The 17,586-nt window shown below is 36.3% G+C and overlaps 1 protein-coding gene across 2 annotated transcripts in view; it reads right to left on the bottom strand.

Annotated features, from left to right (window-relative positions):
* The window catches only part of map1a (microtubule associated protein 1A), a 41,861-nt gene that overhangs the window by 10,765 nt on the left and 13,510 nt on the right, over positions 1–17,586 (bottom strand). The window contains exon 1 of one of the 2 annotated variants that reach the window (XM_015384811.1): positions 10,562–10,606. The exons of the other annotated variant lie outside the window; for it this stretch is intronic. The gene's annotated coding sequence lies outside the window, so the exon portion shown is untranslated. Of the gene's footprint in view, positions 1–10,561; positions 10,607–17,586 lie in introns of those variants that run through there. 2 annotated transcript variants of the gene reach the window in all.

The raw sequence follows: 17,586 nt of genomic DNA, 5'->3' as shown, positions 1-17,586 counted from the left end.
TCCTGCCACTTCTGGATTATGAAGATTTATATATGAATGCTTCAACCAAATGTCTGAAATCACTGAATACTGTTTATCATTGTGCTTTAATGCTTATAACTGGTAGCAGACGTTTGATACATCATTGTGATTTTTATGCAAAAGCTGATTGGCCTCCTTTAAGTGTTCGAAGAAACAATCATTTGATGATCCTAATATATAAATCTCTCCTTGGACTAACACCAACATACTTAAGCTCTCTTTTGCATAGATGTAGTAGTTCACATTTTTTACACTCTAATGACTTTATTCTTCTACATGTTCCTCATGTTCGAACTAAAGGCAAGAAAGCATTCAGTGTGTTTGCTCCTACAGCGTGGAATCAGCTCCAGTCTGAGCTCAAGATGTCAGACAATATTTCATTGGACTTATTTGGAGCAGTTCTTAAAGATAGACAACAAGCTTCTATGAAACAGTGTCACTGCTTTTAAATAGTTTTTATTGTTTTGAATTCGTGCATATGTATTAATTGGTTTTATTTTTTGTAACCAGGTTGCAGTGTATTGCAGATCTCTTCCCAAGTCCCCCTTGAAAATGAGATCCAGATCTCAATGGGGTTTACCTGGTTAAATAAAGAAAAAAATAAATAAATAAAATAAATTAATAATAGCTGTGACCTGCTTTTACACATATTAATCCACTATTTGAGACCAGACCCACCAGGGGTGTTTGTTGCTAAAAGGTTTTTGTATTTCTCTTTACGTCCATAAATGGATGACCCATGGATCTCATGCATAGAGTCACTTCCATGCCTCCATAAATGAGAGATTAAAGCCTCACCCTTTCAGAGGCAACAATGTGTTGGTTTATCCACTGCTTAGTGTGTATATTAAATCACAAAACACAAACAATGTTTTTTTTTCTACTTCTGAACCCCTAACCCCTGAGCCCTGCCATTACTGGTCTAACTATTTTAACAAAAGAAAAAAAAAGTAATTTCCCACAAATTGTTTCTCCACTGAAAATCTTGATTAAAGGTTGGATTTATCAGAAAATCTCTGTTTAAACTTATGCATATGCAGTGGAATATACTTCCATTTTTACAAGTTTTAAGGAGTGCCCCGTAGTTTGGAGGGCCTATTATTTTACTTTACCTAATATGAATTTATTTATATAAAATAGCTTAAACAAATTTAATCTATATACAGTAGCCTATTTTATTTATTGGATGGAAACTATTTTTAACTGGCTTCGTTATTTCTTTATCTGTTTTCTATATTTTCAGTAAATTGGACCTCATACATCCAAACACCAAATGACCTTATGTGTGCAAACACCTGGAGATGAACCTTGTTCATATTTCACATTAGAGAGTGCAGTTTTGTTCTTAGTGGGTTTCTCTGGCTCAGCAGTGGCTGTCCTTGCATTTTATGAATAAATCCCGATGAGACATTCACTGGAAGAGCCTTTTTACATTTTGGTTAGCTTGTTTACATCTTGCTACCAAGTAGCCAGAATTTCCAGTAATATTTATATAAGCACTGAACCCCTGATTCAGTTCACTTTTAAAAATAAGAAGGAAGTCTGGATGTTTTAAATAAAAAATAAATAAATAAATAAAAGCAGGGCTGGGGTTTATAACTTTAACATAAAGCTATAACAGATCCATACCACTTTAACATGAGTTCGCTATCTGAAGGTCGATGATATTTAAGGGTTTTACTTAGATTAGAAGAGAGCAAAGAGCTCGAGAAGAAATGAGCGGTCTAATGATGAGTGGGTGCATACAGCCTCCCAGGATGAATCCAAATCATAGTGAGCCTACACACTCCCGCATCTGGTGCATGATGGGAAAAGCTCTGAAGATGCCAAAGGCAGCTGCACGTTTTCATTTCAAGTCACAACCAAACCCAGGCCACTGGTTTTAAGACCCTAATGCAAACAGTTTCTATTTTTTAAATGTGGAACACTTATCATACATACCACTATGACTGATTCTAAGTGATGCAATACTGGCAGCAGTTAAAAATATGACAAAATATGACAATTTTTTGTACCAATAATTTTAAACACTCTTTAGTCATTTAAAATGAAATTACACTGAGGCTTTAAGGCAGTCAAACTTTCAAGCAATGACCTGTTTTATATTGAGATTCAGTTATCATTTGACACCGATTGATGGTATTCTTGCATAACGAAAGCAATAACTTTGCTTCATTATGAGTGATCAGAGAGAATCATTAATCTCATCAGGGCTGCTCATGTCACTGTACTGTAATTACACTCACATTTAGCCAATAAAGTCTGATATAGAAACACTACAAATGAATGCAACTAGTTTAGATGATATATTTCAGCTGTTCTCATTTTTCTACAGGATAATGTTTAATTTTAGCTTTTTACAGATCGTGCCACAATTTCTACATGTAAACTTTTGAATAAACCTCCGTAAAACTTTACAGTCATTCAAATTACACACTTTTTTTCTAATTTTCATCAACAAATAATTTATTAAAATATTAAATCAACAGAACATCTATACTGTTTCAATGCCAATAAAAAAAAATATATATATATAAATTATTGTTTTATCAATTTTGAGGGATCCAAACATATAAATATGTACTTCTGGTTATGATGCTAACATACACTAAAAAAACAAAAAGTAGGTTGAAGTCTTGTGAGATGAAGCTCAGGTGTTGACAGATCCTTGAGAAATGGCTATGTCGTTTCTCGTTTCTGTTACATTTCTTAGACTTAACCAAAAAAAAAGCAAAACAAGGGTAAAAAACTGGAGTTTTGAGTGTTGGAATCGATTTGGCTCTATGAGAGATTCTCTAAAAATATGTTTATACAGCTCTAGTATCTTTAAAAATTCTCAAAAAATCTGGTTAATTAATGATTTAAAAGGAAGTTATCTAAAAATGAAAGTTGGATTTCTTTCAGATGGAATGTTCCTCCTTGGCATGTCATGTTTTTTTGTGTCATGCATGACACACAAAAAAACAATGAAAGCCACACAGAAGCAGTGCAGTTAAGGAATTCAGTATTTGACTGAAATATGACTCAAAGCTGCAGGGACACAAAGATATGAGGAGAAACTCCAGCAGACATGTCCTCTGAGGGACATAACCATGACATGGAGCTGAGTTGTACCTTCTGCTTTCTCTGCCCGATGTATTAAAAGTGAAGAAGTGAGCCTCCAGGGAAATAAACACAGCACTGAAGTGAGCCTGGAGTGCAGCAGTCTTTGTTTATTGGTTTAAAAGATCTAATTATGGTTAAAAATCTATTACTATGAAACTATAAATATGAAGCCAATCATTTATAATCAATAATATTCTAAGTCTATCTATGGGCAGAAATATTATTCCTTTGGCTAATTTGACTTGGACAATTTTAAATTACCTGAATGACAGTCTCTGTCTACAAAGACAATACAAAAAAAGTATTATTCTTATTTAAATGGTTATAATACTGTAGTTATCATGCCCTGTAGGAACGCAACAATGTCTAACATGCAGCCTGAATGTGTTGTGGTTTTCTCTGACAAATGATTGAAATAACCTCAAACTAAAAGTTGGATGCATCTGAAAATAGCCCTTCATACATTTACAGATGCTAGTTTGGCTACGGGAAAAGAGTATTTACTCATGGATCAGGTGTAACAGTCTATCCTATTTTTCTGGTTTTGGTGGGGATAAGAATAAATCTTGATGGTGTGATGAAAATGTTAACTTCCCTTTTATAATGTGATGATAACAGCAAATAAAAGATTCTAAAAGCACCATCAATTTAAGTTCACTAATTGATGTGCATTAGCAAGTTCAAAACAAATACCGGTATGTTCTTAATCTTGTTCGGATGTTTCCTGATTAGATAATAGAGGATTTTATTAATAATATAATCTTTTACCCAGGCTTATGAAGTGCAACCAAAGTCTAAATTTCTAGACTTTGTAGCATTTCTAACATTTGTTAGTAATTTCAGGTTCCTCAAAGTGGTTTTCACTTTTTCATCACTAGTGTTTATGTCTTAGCTGTTTCCCAACGTTATTTTACAGGACTTTACTATTTAATTCAATTTATTTTATTTATATTGGGCCAATTCACAACACATATCATCTAACGGCTCTTTACAGAGACAGAGACAATTCAACCTGATCATAAAATCAGATTGGTACAAAGTTTTCTATCTAAGGAGAACCAGCTGATTGCATTGACTCATTGTCTCGAAGGCAATCGGTCACACCAAGCATGCTTGTAGCGACAGTGGAGAGGAAAACTTCAGCAGAACCAGGCTGAGTGTGAGCGGCCTAGGCCTAGGCAGACTGGGGTTCAAGGAGACAGAAGAAGACATACAGAAAGAAGCAGAAATAAAAAGGGCAACTGTCAACCAGCTCCACAGGCAAGCTCCGAGCCAGCTCCCATGTCAGAGGATGAACAAGAACACATATAGTTAGTCACAGTCAGGGAACCAGGATTACACTGACAAACAGGCCTAGCTTCAACATCTATAAAGAAGGTGTTGCAGCACAGCTGATACTAGCAGCTCTTCTTTTTTTTTTACTCTCTTTCTCTCTCTCCCTCTTATTTTAAAAGCTATTTTCTTCTTAACTGTCTCTCTCCCTCCATTTTACAAGCTATACAGGCAGGCTAGCGGCTGGACGTGCACCATATCATATGTGCACCTGTGTTTTCCTAATTGCTACTGGTCAGTCTGTGGGGACTTCAGCAAGGAAGTTATCAAGTTAATGCAATGGAAAGGAATTGATTTTTTTATTTTAAAAAGTCAAGTGCAACCCAAACAGTGGCACTGGTCTCTGCATTTTACAGCCACTAAGTAGGCCAGACAAGCATCCAGGCTACAGGGAGTATGTCGCATTGCTCCCCATGGTCAGCCCACCCCTGCTCAGAGCTCATCTTCTTTACCTCTGGATTTGTATCCTTAGAGAAAAGGGTGCAAATATTTGCCTATGAAGTGCAACATGGCTTTAAGGAAATACATCTTCTTTTTTTTCTGCTTCTGACTTATCTAGTAAAAGCAGATAAAACAGTCAAATGGATTTTCTATTAGATATCTGGTTAGTATATTGTTTAGTCTTAATACTCTGCAATATCCTCATCACAAAGTTGCAAATCTGTTTTTGTTTAAATTACATATCAAAAATTCTGGCCTAAGACTATTTATATAAAGATTTTTTTTTTTTGTGCAAAATTCTTATTCTCTTGCATATTTAAATATAGACTTTTTATATATATTGAGGTAAAATGTGATGCATTTAGAAGCAATGAGGTTTAAAACATTATATTAAACCATATACCGTAACCATGGAAGCTATCACTGCTTGCATTGGTGAAGATCCTTGTGTTTGCTTTTGTCATCCAGGATTACTTTGATTTTGTTTAATACTGGAGTCAAACAGCAGCTCTGGAATGACAGATTTAGTCTGTGAAGGGAACAGATGTTCATACTGCAGGGTTTCATTTCAGCAGAGCTGAGTACGCTCTCAGCTCAGCACAGAGATGGTTCCTGTTACTGGGCATCCAATCTGTCCCCGCCCTGTCCCTTCCTGCTGAGCTCAGCGTTCGGCTTCACCCACCACTAAAGCATCCTGGATGTCTGCAGGGGAAGAGCGGTAAGGGTGTGCTACTCTGGCTCTTTCTGCTGGAGGATCTACCAGTACAAAGAATCTGAGCTGATCTCATTCCAGTTGGATGATGAGTTCATAAAACTATGTTACTTAAGAGACACTTTTTCCAGAATCATGGCGGACCTGAGCTTCAGATTGTGTAAAAAGGTCAGAAGACAAAAGATCTCAACAAAGGATGCAAACCTCCAGTGTCTCAGAAGGGCTTGTTTATAATCTAAGTATCAACTGTTTAGTTGACAACAAAATGAGTTTAATCAATATAAAAAAGAAAGATATGCAGCAGGCTCCTTTATAACTTTTAAATATAATTGAAACAATATCAGACAGCGACTGGTATTGCGGACAGTGAGCGGAGCTTAATGAGTTGAATATTTTTTTTTATATAAAGTTTTAATATAAGCCTATTTAGGATCCATAAATTAGGACTTACTTTTAATGGGTTGAAAAATGCAGCACAATAAACATTTTCCTTTAAATGAATTACATGTATTCGCAAAATTAAGTAACTACAATAAGGTTATCTTTACAGAAAGCAATAGGTGGTTGAATTCACAGACTTAAAAATGTAGGGATTTTCATATTTAATCAAATGAGAAATCTTTTTTTTTTTTTTATATACATGAAGGTAAGTAAAAAAAAATATATATGATGAACCTTTCACTGCAAAAACAAATATGTGGTTGACAGGTGAGGAGCTCATAAGGATTCTTAAACTGAACTCTAAAATGAACCCAGAGTTCTTGCATCAAGACTGGAGCCACATCGAACGCCTAACAGCAACATATCGACAGTTCTAGTGATATTTTGCTAAGACGTGTGCAGAACATTGCATTAATCCAACCATGAAGAAACAAAAGCAAGAAAAGCTATTTCCAAATCAAGGCAAGACACAGCAGAGCTTAGTTAGATAATATTATAAAAACAGGATGAACTAGAGACTTGTCATGTGCATAATAAGTGGTACTGATCACTAAGGGAAAAACTGCTCAGTTTAAACTATCAGCACACTAACTTATAAACCACCTCCCAAATCATGAATTAAGGGAACCGTATTTGGTCTTATCCTGTTGCTTAAAACCAGAGCAGCAGAAGAGCAGAACATATGTACCAACAGAGCTGAAATATCTTACTTGGAGCTCTGCCAACATGATGTGGGTGTGACAGGGTGATGGTGTAAAGCAATGATGCTTTAAATTCTCACTCCAGGACCACACATCATGGCTACACTCTCCCTGCTTCCTCCTATTATACCCAGGGCCCCAACAGGCTGCCAATATTATATAACCAAACATATTTGCTCGTCTGCCTTTTCTCACAACCTCGAGCGGCATCCTATTCTTTAACAATAGTGTTTATTATGTCAGCCCAGGATTCCAGATCATCTTTCAGGACAAAAGAATCTGGCTTTAAATCTCCTCTCTGATTCATTCAAAGGTGGTCTGTCAGACTGAAGCCTGGACTCACCCAAAGAAAAAATTTCCGAAAGGGTCCAGCAAGGTTCTGACCATGCCGTTGTCTTAAATGACTTAGACTGTTGAAGAACAGCTAAATCACAGGGAAGCACCATAACCTTCTAGCCAACTGTTGCATACATAATACTAAGAACATTTAATTAAAACGTATTGTACCTGTAGCCCCCTACCACGGTAGAAGGCAGGAAATTACTGAGCGCCTGAGAAGCACTTGTACTGTACTGAAGCATACTGCAAAGTTAGCTGCAGGGTTTTATATTCCTACAGATATGAAAATGATTGGAACAAAGGTGTCCAACAATTTGAAGCCAGTACCCTAAATGGTACCACCAAATTGTAGCATTTATCTTTTTATGCATGCTAAAAAAAACAAGTGATCACAAAGAGCCCTCTACTAGCTTAATAAGACCTTCTTAAGAACCTGAAGAGAACTGGCCTACTTGATTGAGTACTCAAATGTTAGAACAGGTTGAGTAATCTGAAGTCAAAGTGACCCTTTTAAGCCTGTCAGTGCTGCACCTGTATTAGAATTATATAACTTTAAAGACTTTATGTTTGATTTTATATTTTATGTATGTGTCATCCTTTTATTCATTTTAAAGAAACCCTTTGTTAGGGTCTCTGGGGTTTTGCTGTTTTTCTGGTGTAAGTGAACTCCCTGTCAAAGAGAGGTTCTTTGCAGGTTGCTGGGCTGACACATGTTGCTGCACACCTGAGAACATTTCTCAACTGGTTGGAGGGGGCTGAACATCCTGTCATTTTGTGGACTGACCACAAGAAGCTGTCCTATCTCCGAAAGGCACAACATCTGAAACCTAGACAAACGTTGGTCTCTGTTTTCCCTTTTTATCTTCATCATTTCTTACTGCCCAGGCTCTAGAAACAAAAAACCTGATGCTCTCTCAAGGCAACACTCCAGTGACCATTATCCCAACTTTCATTAAACCTTCCTGAATTGTGGGGGCCTTATCATAGAAATAAAGGATCAAGTCCTGGAAGCTCAGCGCTCCAAACCGTACCCTTCACACTGGACCTCCAAACCGGGTTTATGTTCCTGCTTTCTCTTAGGTCCTGCCTCATTATCTGGGCCCACATGCCAAATTCTCCTGCCATCCTGAAATCAACCAAACACACACTGAAATCACACTCCTTAATGAAATTTCTGGAGCCTGCAATATAAGGATATTAAAATCTTCAAGAGTCTCCAGTATGTGCCAGCAACAAAGCTAGTCACCAGCCTCCAAGTGGTCTTCTTCAACCATTGCTTATCCTTAAACATCAGTGGTCTCATATTGCCTTGGATCTTTTTACTGGACTACTACCATCTAAGGGTTTCACCACCATCCTCGCTATAATCAACCACTTCTCCAAAGCCTGCCACCTCATCCTTCTTTGTTGACTTCCATCCTCCTTGAGACAGCTCAGCTCCTGTTTAATCATGTTTTTCGCCTTCACGGAGTCCCTTATGAAATCCTGTCAGACAGGAGCCAGCAATTAGTATTCAGGGTCTGAAAGGAGTTTTGCTTTTCTTTGGGGCAAAGACTACTCAGTTTAGGTTTTCATACCCAAAACAAATAGTCAATTCGAAAGCATAAATCCTTGAGCTTGAGGCATCACTCAGCTGCCTCTGTTTGTCACACCCATCATCATGGAGTACTTAGTTGCCTTGGGTCAAATATGCACATAACTGTCTCACTTCCTGTCTCCATTTGGGTCCTCTCTACTGTAGGATACCAACCAACCCTATAACCGGTCAGTGAAAACAAATTAACGTCTAGCCAATCGGAGAAGGACTCCTGCTCCCAAGTACTCACCTGGATAAAGGGTTTGGCTATCAACTTTTGACATTAACTAAAAGGCTTCTAATCGCAAACTCTTTCCCAGGTTCCTTTGAAATCCAGGCAGTGTTCAGCTGCTCTGCAGTTCACCTCAAGCTGCTGGATCATTTAAAGGTTCTTCCTGTTTTTCACATCTCTCTGATCAAGCCTGTCCTGTCTAGTCCTCTTTACCATCCTTCCAGTCCCCCACCAATCACCCGTGATCCGGCCTTTATTGTGTGAAGGATTTTGGATGGTCTTGGTCGAAGAGGGGGTCTTCAGTATCTGGTGGATTGGGAAGGTTATGGACCTGAGGAATGGTCTTGGATCTCTCGTTCTATTATTTCGGGCTCTGACCTTGTTTAAGGGCTTTTTGGGCTTCTCGCCCTTCTCTCTTTGCCAGATGATTACCCCTGATGGTATTCCATCCAAAGCCCTAACCAAAGGAATATCTTTTTTGCTGAATCTCTCTTCTTGTGATTCTCTTTAACTTGAACTCCTTTAGTGTGCCAGACAACCAGCGAACCTTAGTTCTCCACATCTAGATTTTTCCTTTTTATAAATAATATGTTAAAATTCACAAAAAATCAACATGAAGCCTTCTTTTAGTTTTTTGTAAACATAAACACCATATGAGCAGAGGTGAGAGATGTGGAGTCAACATGTCATCTACATGGCATGTATTTGTTTTGCCCAGTCACTGGTGAGTCCAATCTGCACACTGAATTAATTTGTGCAGATTGGGCTCACCTGGCTCAGTGGCAGAACAAATACATGCCATAGAGTTTTGTGTCAAAATAACCAACATTAAAATGAGAAACAAAAAGTCCCTTCTTAGTATGTTTCAGGATTAAAACAGCAGTCAGGTTGTCTCTCTCTGCTATTTTTAGGCTTTTTTTTTTTTTGCTGTTCCAGCCAGTTGCATAAGATGGTAGTCATCCATTGAGTTCAACCTAATCTACACCCTGCTGGGGACCAATTGAAAATTCTCCTCAGCTGTTATGTTTGGGCCTGTTTTTAACCACCCTAAAAAATGAGGCTCTCCTGGATCTACTGAGGGCAGCTGAGAGATTGAGCGCCACAAGTAAGGGAGGCTGCAGGCCCTAACAGCTCACACATTTAAACAAACTGCAGCATCATCCTACAGGATCTGGGTGAGGAGAGGAAATAGAAGATGCAAGAAAACATTAAAAATGCATTTCATTTCCCTCATATTTTTTTCAAAATAGACAAAAAAAATAGAGAAAAAAAATAGAAAAAAATAGACATAAAAATGCATAACATGTAAAAATAAAGGAGAAATGAACCAGCTGCGTGCAGAGAAATGCAAGAATGCCTCTGATGAAAATCCATGGATTTTTTTCTCCATGATCCAATTTTACTCACATTTGATGAAGCGATTCCCTGAACACTGAAGCTCATATATTTACAGATTTTCCAGCCGATGATGACAGATTCCTTTAGATAAATAAAAAGGAAAAGAAGCAAGCAGCATAATCTAAGCCTCTCTCCACGCAGCCCTGCGCGTCTCCGTCTGATGGAGGGATGGATGGAGGGACAGACAGAGGCTGTCCGACCTGCTCTGATGGATGGACTGATGGATGTGTCTGTGAAGGGGGTGGGGGGGGGTGCGCTCTTACCGTCCTTAAGCGCTGTGGATGGAGCGGGGAGGGGTCCTGATGCTGCAGCAGCGGATGAGGATGAAGGCTGAGTGGTCTGGATCGGTTCGACCTCCCGCACCGAGCTATTGCCTCATGCTGCCTTCAGGAGCCCCTCGGAAATAACTAAATCGTTCCTGACTGTAAATTCCGCGTCCCCCCAGTGAGCATTCTGTTGCTTTTAGCGCTGACAAACAAGGCAACAGAGTCTGCGTGTTACGTTTTTTTTTTTCGTTATTATTATTTGTTGTTTATTTGTCTAAGAAGAATAATAGGTCAACGCCACTTCATCTAGGTTAAAGACAGGGGTGCTGTAACCAGTGGCGGTTCTAGATCAAATGTACCAGGGGGCCAGGAGGGGGCTAGATTGTTTTCAATATTTAGTCTATTCCCGGATGGCTACATCTGAATTCTACTAGAGTAAAAACATCATGATGTGGTGCTACTCTTATTGAGTATAACTTTTGGGTACCTCGGATCAAAGGTTAGAGAATATCAGGTTTTTATTGAAACTTAAAGAATTTCATGCAATTTATGGCAGATATTTACACTGGATAACCAAATCAACTTGATGGAAATACTGCAGATTTTTTCTGCTTTTGTTGAAGGAGACCATTTTTTTTCTGGTGCTTTTTTGGTTATTGTTGAGCTACTGTGTTTAAAAGAAAAAACATGTTTTTCTTTTAAGGGTGACAATTTATAAGTGCCTCATTAAAAATGTTTTACTTATATTATTATTTTTTTCCTTTTCTCATTTCTTCATGGCTGCAGACAAAGGCTTATGAGACTTTTAATCTAATTTGATTTGTTTGAATATTCTTTATAAATAATGTCCAGTCAATTCGTTGCTAGAATAAAAAGATAAAGCACCACAGTGCTGCCCAACTTAAGCTTTGGATGAATCCTGTTATCATCATAAATAAAGCCACAGGTTTTTTTTATTGTATGTGGTATTTGTGCAGTTAGAGTTAAAGTAGAAGTAACTACATTTTATCAAAAGAGCTAAAACTTTTGTTTTTAGTTTGGTCAAAAAAAACAACTTTTATCAGGTAGTCATTCGACTGAATTAATCCTCATTCAAAAGGAAAGGAAAAAATAAAAATGTTATCTCTTTTAAATGTAGTTTTTTTAAGGTGTCATTACTATTTACATGAAAACACTGAATACAAACTCTTGTCTAAATTCTGAGAGTACCATGAGGACAGTATGTTTGTAATTAACCTGCATTGTTAAAAGAAGATTGAAGGCCTTATTGTTTAGTGGGAACTTAGAAGATTATTCTGGGAGAGGAGCTCTGAAAACATCATATGCTGGGAGGAGCCAAAACAAACTGAAATAGATTTTGACCCACCGTGCACGCTGAATTAAAATATTTCATCACTGCAGGCAGGTTAACAAAATCTGATCAAAGCAAGCAGATCTGTCATTGAGACAGAAGTTTAAATCATAGCCTTTATCTTTCAATATGCTGACTCAGACATGGCTGGATTTAGGAAATTTGGGATCCTAAATAAAGACAGGCAGGGGGCCCTATTAATTGAGAAGACAACAATTAAAATAGACCCATTATACAGATACAGACATTTTAATAGGCATACATTATTTGTTCTATGTGTTGTCCCTCTCTTCTTGTCCCTTTTTTTTAGTTGTTTCCATGCTGTCTCAAAAAGAATGAAAGATTTTTTCCAAGCACTAAGCTCACTTTGCTGAAGTTATATTGACGGGAAAAAAAAGCAACTCAAACATATATATATATATATATATATATATATATATATATATATATATATATATATATATATATATATATATATATATATATATATAGCATGCAATATGAGACATGTAACATGTAAATACTGTAATACAATGTTATAAATACTTGGATATTACATTTAGCATTTTTGGCACATCTGTATTACTATGCTCCATTAACAAATTAATTTTATTGTGATTGATTTGTATAATATGTTATATTTCATGATTTATAGACTTCATTGACTTCATAATGACTATGCAATGTGATTTACCTATTTATTTTCTATTATAATTTAAAGTAATCTACTTTTGCTATGAAACAGCAAATGTGTGTCAAAGTGATAAAATTAAAAGTCTTAAGTCACCCTGAAAATGAGAACATCATCGTTGTACTATGCTGTAGCACACATATTGTTTACATTGTGATCGGTCTAACTAGGGAGTACCAATATGGAGGCCGGTGGCTTCACTTAAATCCCGTACTACCAATCAGAAATCCAGTGAATAAATAGAGATCAGTGGGCCTGAGACACACTTAATATAATAAGCGTTCTGATGGCATTTTAGCGGAAGGATCTTTATCTAAAACATTAAGAAGGAATAAGGAATAGTTGCATTAACCTTAAATGTACACAGAGTTTTATGAGACCCCCAGGAATTTGAGGGCCTAGGCAACTGCCTAGTATTGCCTAATGGTAAATCCCCCCCTGGACTCAGATATCCTCTGCTACTGACAAAGCCATGAAGAAAGAAAAAAAAACATTAAGCTTACAGATGCCCAAACAGACTGACGCCAGATTCAAGAGATTCAAAATGGGACCCAAATGTGGCATCAGGAATGCCCTTCACTCCAGGTAGTTTCATACTTTTCACACATTTTTTTCTTTTCTTATCTTTTTTTTTTCTTCTTTTTTTTTTATTTCAACTGCAAAATAAATTGACATCCAGAGTGTGGACACACCTGGCTAAGTTTATTATGTATATGAGACCCTTTCTTTGGCCTTTAAGAGGTCCCAGACTGTCTTTGATCCTTAATGAAACTCCATGCACCTTATCTGTGAGCCTTAGCTGAACCAAAACCCAGACAAAAAGATGAAACTGTCTCAGCTCCTATTTAATTGTCGAGATGACTACTGTCTGGACACTTTGCTTTATTTAATCTTTGTTCCTTAAATAACACAACATCAAATAGAGAGAGATTTTCTTTGATGCAGAGAATGTTTCACTGTCAAAGAAACTATTTTAGGGTTGCAGCCAGGAGAAAAAAACAGAAAAAACATCTCAGAGTTTATAATTAGATTTCTTTTAATAAATTAGTAAACATAAGTGAACTAAATGTTGATACAGCAAGACATAATCCTGCAAACTTCCTAAAATTGAAGAAAAAAGATAAACCTGCCCTGTTAATGTATTATACAGGTAACTATTAACTTAACTGTAACCAGGTGTTGAGCTCAGTTTTTTAAGATTTTTCTCACAGTTTATTATTGATTTATATATCAAATATTTCAACATTTTTAGTTTAAGAATACGTTAGTTAAACCCGCTTAAATGTTTATCTCCTGTTAATAAATCAGTACCTGCAGCAGTAACCAACAAAATAAACGTTTGGACGAAATCTTTTTCACATAATGCATATTCTGCACTTAAACAGGAATAGGCATTTCAGAGGCAGCTTATGTCTTACAATCAATGTGTTAACAAATATACAAAGAGCAAAGTTTTACTGCGCTTATGGGCTCATTAATAATTTTACAGAAGTGGATTTCATGTTACATGACAAAATATGGCCCCTCCTTTAACACTTTAATTATTTTTCATATTTTTATTCTTTATCTATTTTATCTATTTTTATTTATTTTATATTTAATGCCCTCTTGTATTGGTCTCCTTTCCTCTAGCTCCTTCCTAGACTGCTCTCCACTCACACCTGCTGCTTATCAGCTCGTTAGCCCTGCCTTTGTTCAGTCAGCCATATATAGTCTCTCTGTGCTGTCACTCTTTGCTGGTTTCTTGTCGTCTGTGGTTCCTCATTGCTGTGGTCTTCCTACCTCGTCTCTGCCTGGCTCCTCGTGCTCGGTTTCCCCTGATGTCTCCATGGTTTCTGGCTTATTAACATTTTTAGTTGGATTTCATTTGAAACTTTATTCCACTGATTGCCTTTCACTACTCGACAAATAAAAGGACTTTCCTTTTAACCATGAGTAAACAAAATTAATTTGTTTGAAGAAATTAAAGTGCAACAGAAACAATGCAGCAGTGCACACAGATACGCAGGGAGACTGTTAGATTAGACAGCAGCCTGATATAGAAAATGGCATTGTCTGCATTCAGTGAGACCCAGTGGTCCCTGGGTAATATTTTTTTTTTTTTTTTTTATCAGCTGTATTTAACATTTTACCAAGTAGATGCATCCTTTAGTAAAATTTAGCAAACACGTTTTGCAAATAAACTGTATACATGGAAATATTATTGTGCTGTCTACAAGTGTGATGTCCCATGGTTTAACCAGTGTACTGAATTTACATTTTGAATTGGTATTTGTTGAATAGCTAGAATAGATATCACTCTGCTAGTATTGAGTATATAACCGTCACCCTCTCACATGCCTCAAATGGAATAGTATAGAAATGCAATCTATTCTTAAATTTTTCAAGATGCAGATTTATATGTTCAGCATTTAGTTAGTTTATTTAACATGTATTCACTTTAGTAGACCACGCCAATGTGGTTTTGTGTTGGGAAAACAGATAAAACTGGGATATGAGTAGCCAGTCAAGCTGAAACAGCTAAATATGTGCACTAGTGGAATAAATTAATTGTGCCACCCATTTTTAAAATTATAATTAATTAGTAAAAGCAGTTCCAACTACAGCTTAAACATATTCCATTTAAAAACTATGAAATTAGCTAACTAAACTAAATACAGTTGATACTATCTACACATACAAGGAAAATCTGAATCAAAATGGTGGAAAACCATTAGCAATAAAATGATGTCACAGTACGGACAGTTCAGAAAGGATTTTATGTTTGAAAACCAAAGATTATCTTTAAATGTTTGAAGTGAGTTTAAATCAGTTTTAGAATAATTTAGAGCAGTTGGAATGTGTTCAAACCAATACAAGATCAAAGGGGTTATAAAACATTATTGGCTAATGATAATATTTCAAAGGACATTTTTTCCTAATCAGAAAAACAATAACCAGATACATAACTAATTCTCTATGTCATGTGATTATTCCTAAGAGGTGTTACAAAATAGGTTAGGAACCCTTGAAATTGCAGAGGGAGCCTTTGTTCATGGCAGGGGACACTCTAACTGAAGGACGATGGCTCTGTTAAAGACAAAGGACATGAAGGAGCTCAATTTAAAGGACTCTTCAGTCATATATATTTTACAAAGTTTAATAAGCAGATTAGAAAACACATAAAACACTGTTATATAAACACTTATTAAGTAAAATTTCTCACAACTTTATAAATATTGCTGAAAACATGTCAGCATCTGGTTCAAGAACTCTATAGCCATGTCCGCACGTCCGCCCTAACCCCTATATAGAGCACTATATAGGGATAAACTGTTAGCTTTTTAACTAGGCTTTAAAACAGTTTATAAAAAAGTGTTTTTATGAAAACAATTTTCCCTGTCATCACCAGACCTGGTAGAAGGGGTTGATTTCCAGTCTTCAGGAAAGTGGCAGTGGCTGAGCAGCTTGGTACTAGCTACAGCAGCCTTTCATGCTGATCCTTGGCTTTGTAACCAATGATGGAGAAGACCTGGGATGAGCTTTCAATGCAATGCATTAAAGGCAGGAAAATGTAATTTAATCTGGATCAAAGTTTAAAGAATGTCGTTTTATGATACGAGGGACATTCGTTTTCCGTATGCTGACTGTATGGTCAGTGGTTCAAAACTTTTGCGAATTTTGCATAGGATTTTGCAAAACAGGATTTTTGCAGGGGTTCTACATTGAAATTATTCAGACACATGTACTGCAAAAAGTTAAATCTAAAAAAGTAATTTTTTCTTAAAATAAGTTTTTTCTTAAGTTGATTAGGCAAGTGACACTTTGCCAATGGAACAAGACGATTTACATTTAAAACAAGAAAGAAACAATAACATTGTCTTAATCTAAGTGCATATTATCTTATTAATATGATAATTAATATGATAATTAAAATGAAGGGGAAATACACTTAATGTAAGAAACCTTTACTTATTTCTAGATCATTTTTGCAGTGTGCACATCTAGCCAACTTTTGCATAAGTTGAAATGTACAAGTTCCATGAACTTTCCCATTTTCCAACTCTCAAGTCTTTATTTTGTGCAACATGGAAATCCTGGGGCCCTAAAGATGAGGCGTGAACTTATTCCAGATCAACTTGCAATTTAGTTATGATGATTTTTAGGTTTTCAGTACTGTTACAGCTCATAATATTTTGCAATGTGCTTTGAACGTCATAAAGCTCATCTAATAATGTTTTAGCTGGACTACTGTACTCCACTGAGATAGGCTATTTTAAATTTCTGAGCATAGCATTCTGGGAAGGTGACACCATAGAGGCCAAATGGAAGCTGCAGCAGCCATTACATTTTCCAACTCAAAGGAAATATTATTGCTTAGGGAAAAAATAAGCATTTAGATTAAGGATGGCAAAGTTTCCATGCATATAATAAGGTAATCAGCCCATTGTAAATTTTTTCAATGACCTGCACATGATAATGCACAATATTGTAAGATAACAGCTGCATGGCTCACTGAGGGTGCACTTTGGTTTCGTGATTTTGGTTAAGGAATCCTAAAACCAACTATATAATATTTTTAATTGGTATCTTAATTCTTCACTTGAGATTAGAGTAGAAAACCCTTAGTTTTTAACATAAATTGAAGAAAAAAGCAGGTTAACTAATCTGTTTAAGATCATAACAACACATACATAGAATTAGAGGGCTTTAGGCTTTTAATTACCTGCTGTGTGTAAAGTTAACACCTTAAGCCACTTTAGGAATCACAATCAATTAACATATATCCTATTTTCTATTTGACAAACTGTGTTATTTTAGGATTTTTCAGAGCATAAGGTAATATCTAGGTGGCCATAATATACAACATATTAGCCTAAAAATCGAATGAAAAAAGCAGAAAAGCAGCCAAAGTAAAAAAAACAGACAATCAGAATACTTGAAAAACCTTAAATGAAGACTAGCTGATCAGAAAAGCTCTTATCAATTTAACTGGATGTA

The sequence above is a fragment of the Cyprinodon variegatus genome, unplaced genomic scaffold (assembly GCF_000732505.1).
Source record: "Cyprinodon variegatus isolate N-32 unplaced genomic scaffold, C_variegatus-1.0 Scaffold324, whole genome shotgun sequence".
NCBI lineage: Eukaryota > Metazoa > Chordata > Actinopteri > Cyprinodontiformes > Cyprinodontidae > Cyprinodon > Cyprinodon variegatus.
Note: the sequence above shows the minus strand (reverse complement) of the source record. Positions and strands in the feature narration are given on the sequence as shown.